Source organism: Pipistrellus hanaki (genome assembly GCF_964339955.1).
Source record: "Pipistrellus hanaki genome assembly, contig: scaffold_39, whole genome shotgun sequence".
In the NCBI taxonomy this organism is placed as follows: domain Eukaryota; kingdom Metazoa; phylum Chordata; class Mammalia; order Chiroptera; family Vespertilionidae; genus Pipistrellus; species Pipistrellus hanaki.
The window spans coordinates 817,031-822,052 of NW_028182294.1; positions in this window are offsets into that span (position 1 = coordinate 817,031).

Consider the following 5,022-nt stretch of genomic DNA (forward strand, 5'->3'; position numbering starts at 1 on the left):
TGCTTCTCCTGGTCCCTGAGGGTGAAGGCCAGCCCCACAGAGCCCTTCTCTGCCCAAAGCCAGGTGGGCAGAGAGGCAGGAGCCCGCGGGGAGGCCAGCCCAGTCTGCCCAGCCCAGGGACCCGCACCAGGACTCGGCTGTGCCCAGGAACCAGGCGGTCAGGGCTTGATTCTCGGTCAGGGCTCCTGCCCAGGTTGTGGGCTCCATCCCCAGTGAGGGGCGTGCAGGAGGCAGCCGCTCAGTGATTCTCTCATCATTGATGTTTCTCTCTCTCTCTCTCCCCCTCTCCCTTCCTCTCTGAAATCAATAAAAATATTTTTTTAAAAGGACTGAAACGCAGGCGATAAGCCGGCACAGGGACAGGCCGGCGGGAACGAGAGCCCGGACGCTCTGCCAGGAGCAGGCAGGGCAGGTGGGGCCGGCGGGTCGGGGTCGGGGCTGGGGCCCAGCGCTGCCTCCTTTCCTGCTGGGTGTGAGGGAGCAGGAGGCAGAGGCCCCCGAGGAGAGAGGCCCCGAGGGGTCGGGGCTGCGTCTGTCCTATGGCGAGTCCCGGGGCCCAGTCCCATCTGCATCCTCCCAGGGGGCGCGTGGGGGGCCGCTCGCCGGGGCCAGGGTGCCCGGCCCCACACTGCACCCCCCCTTCCGGGGCGGGACGGGGCCTGGCGGGCGTCCATCCTCCTCGGTGGGCACCGGCCTCGCCCGCTCCCAGGCTATCTGGTGCCGCTCCTCCCGCGCCCGGCCCACATGAGTCACGCCCGCGATAGCGTGGCAGCGAGTGACACTCTGGGATCAGCCAGGCCCTCCTCCCAGCTCCACAGCCCACGTCCTCTGTCCCCATGGCAACGCCAGGGAGGTCCTGCAGGCGGGACCCCATCAGACCCGGGAGGGGGCTGGCATGACCCAGGCTCCCGGGGAACAGGCCCGCTTGGCCGCCGCCCGGGGCCGGGGTGTCCTCACGTGTGCTGCCCACCCCCTGCCCGCAGCCCAGACTGTGGGTCCCTGCCCGAGGGACCCCCTTTCCAGACGAGGAGACAGGCTCAGAGAGGCAGCGGCTCGCCCAGCGGGGCCTCCCCTTGCACGCACCCCTTGAGCGGGAAGCCCCACATGGGGAGGGCAGAGCCGCCGCCCGGCTGCGTCAGAGACCCCGTGCCCCCCGCCCCGGCCCCCCGGCTCCGGAGGGCCAGGACGGACCCTGAGCTTTGAGTCCGGACCAGGACCCAGGCCAAGGGAGGGCGAGGGTCACAGGCCTGGCCCTGTTACACCCCAGAGGCAGGGAGGCCACAGGTCACCAGCCACAGGCCTGAGCCCACGCCACAACCCCTGACCCACCTGAGTCACCAGCCTGGCCCTCGGAGGGCCGTGCCACGAGGCCGAGGCCACGCTGACCCGCCCAGGCACAGGCCACCCGCCTGTCCCCCGAAAATCTAGCCCAGAACGGACACCTCAGGGGGCCCAGGCCTGGCTGCTCAGCCTGAGGTTCCAGCTTCCGAGGGGCTCAGGGGAGGGAGGGGTGCGAGTCAGACACAGGACAAGCCAGACCGTCCACCGGCCACCCCTCGGCCCGGCTCAGCGCCAGGTGACAGGTGCCCAGCTCTGAGGCCCGGCCGGGTCCAGCTGTGCTGCTGGGCGAGGGCGCCGGGTCCCCTGTCCCATCCTCCTGCCCCCTTTTCCTGTGCGATTCCTCACCACCCACCCACTCACTCACCCACTCACTCCACCCACTCACCCACTCACTCACTCACCCACTCACTCACCCACTCACCCATTCACCCACTCACCCATTCACCCCACTCATCACTCACCCACTCACCACTCACCACTCCCCCTCACCCATTCACCCACTCACTCACCCACCCACTCACTCACCCACCCACTCACTCACCCATTCACCCACTCACCCATTCACCCACTCACTCACATCACCACTCATCACCATCACTCACTCACTACTCACCCACTCACCCATTCACCCACTCATCACTATCTACATCACCACGTCACTCACCCACTCACTCACCCACCTCACTCACTCACCCACTCACTCACCCACCCACTCATCACCCACCACCCACTCACTCACCACTCACCCACTCACCCACTCACACCCACTCACTCACCCACTCCCCATTCACCCACTCACCCACTCACTCCACTCACCCACTCACTCACCCATTCACCACTCACCACTACCCACTCACTCACTAACCTACTCACCCATTCACCCACTCACCCACTCACCCCATCACTCACTAACCTACTCACCCATTCACCACTCACCCACTCACTCACTCACCCACTCACTCACTAACCTACTCACCCATTCACCCACTCACCCACTCACCCACTCACCCACTCACCCAATCCTCACCCACTCACTCACCCACCCACTCACTCACACCACCCACTCACCCATTCACCCACTCACCCACTCACTCACTCACTCACTCCCACTCACCCACTCACCCACTCACTCACTCACCCACCCACTCACCCACCCACTCACTCACCCACCCACTCACTCACCCACCCACCCCTCACTCACTCACTCACCCACTCACTCACCCACCCACTCACTCACTCACCCACTCACTCACTCACCCACTCACCCACTCACTCACTCACCCATTCACTCGCTCACACCACTCACTCGCTCACCCACTCACTCGCTCACCCACTCACTCGCTCACCCACTCACTCGCTCACTCCACTCACTCGCTCACCCACTCACTCGCTCACTCACTCACCCACCCACTCACTCACCCATTCCACCACTCACCCACTCACTCACTCACCACTCACTCACTCACTCCACTCACCCACCCCACTCACCACTACTCACCCATTCACCCACTCACACCACTCACTCACTCACCCACCCACTCACTCACCCACTCACTCACTCACTCACCCACCCACTCACTCACCCATTCACCCACTCACCCACTCCACTCACTCACCCACTCACTCACTCACTCACTCACCCACCCACTCACTCACCCATTCACCCACTCACCCACTCACTCACTCACCCACTCACTCACTCACTCACTCACCACCCACTCACCCACTCACTCATCCATTCACCCATCTCACCCCACTCACCCACTCACTCACCCACCCACTCACCTCACCCACTCACTCACTCACTCACCCACCCACTCACTCACCCATTCACCCACTCACCCACTCACCTCACTCACCCACTCACTCACTCACTCACTCACCCACCCCTCACCACCCACTCACTCACCCATTCACCCACTCACCCACTCACTCACTCACCCACCCACTCACTCACCCACTCACTCACTCACTCACCCACCCACTCACTCACCCATTCACCCACTCACTCGCTCACCCACTCACTCACTCACCCACTCACTCACTCACCCACTCACTCGCTCACCCACTCACTCGCTCACTCACTCACCCACCCACTCACTCACCCATTCACCCACTCACCCACTCACTCACTCACCCACTCACCCACTCACTCACTCACCCACCCACTCACCCACTCACTCACCCATTCACCCACTCACCCACTCACTCACTCACCCACCCACTCACTCACCCACTCACCCACTCACTCACCCACTCACTCACCCACCCACTCACTCACCCACTCACCCATTCACCCACTCACCCACTCACTCACCCACTCACTCACTCACCCACCCATTCACCCACTCACCCACTCACTCACTCACCCACTCACTCACTCACCCACTCACCCACCCACTCACTCACTCACCCACTCACCCATTCACCCACTCACCCACTCACTCACCCACTCACTCACTCACCCACCCATTCACCCACTCACCCACTCACTCACTCACCCACTCACTCACTCACCCACTCACCCACCCACTCACTCACTCACTCACTCACTCACCCACTCACTCACCCATTCACCCACTCACCCACTCACTCACTCACTCACCCACTCACTCACCCACTCACCCACTCACTCACCCACTCACTCACCCACCCACTCACCCACCCACCCACTCACTCACTCACTCACTCACCCACCCACCCACCCACTCACCCATTCACTCACTCACCCACTCACCCAGTCACCCACCCACTCACTCCCTTGTTCATGGTCCCACAGGCGCCTGTGATGGGTGAGGAGTCAGTTCCTCTCCCAGTGCCAGGGCTCAGGCACTGGGCACCAGGCACCGGGCAGGTCCTGAGCGTGGCCACAGGTTCTCAGAGCAGCTCTGAGCCCCTTGGGTCCCAGACCTCGGCCCAGCTCCCCCCACTCCCTGGGCTGCCTCCCTCCTCCTGGATGGCCGGGTGTCCATGCGCCGTGGCCTGAGGTCTGGGGTCCACAAGCTGTGGCCTGGGGCCGGGTGTGCATACACTGTGGCCTGAGGCAAGGTTCACACGCCTGGTGCTGTTTCTGCCGGACCATCAGGGTGAGACCTGGGGGACCGGGTCAGGCCAGGTGGCATCGCTGCACAGCTGGGCACAGACACCCCTGCCCTCCCAGCCACAGGCTGTGAATCCAGCTGCCCCTACCCACTGCCCACTGCCCCTGTCCATCCCCCGGGGCCAGGAGCTGAAGCACAGCAGGGTGCGTGGGGCTGGGGTGCGTGGGTGGGGGTCGGGGTGGGGAGAAAGGCCTGCGGGGAGCCGCCCCCAGCCCCTCTCCAGGGGGCGAGGCTGGCCTGGTGAGGAGACCGGGCCTCTCTGACACCGGCGCTCGGCTCCGGCCGCATGAGCACGTGCTAGCATCCCTCAGGGCGGGCCCGGCGGCAGGACGCCTGAGCCAGGATGGGGTGCCCTCAGGGAGCCAGGCTCCCCCAACCCCCTACCCCCACCTTTGTCCCCACCCCCATCTCTGCCCGGCCCCGGCTGCCGGCCAGCCCACGGCCGTGCCCATTGTTTACCTGGTGAGGGGGCCTCGCCCGCCCCGCCCCGCCCCGCCCGCGGGAGGCGTCACGTGGCCTCGGCCCGGGTACAAAGCCTCCTGCCCGCGGCCCTCCCCGCGCAGCCTCTCGCACCTCTGCC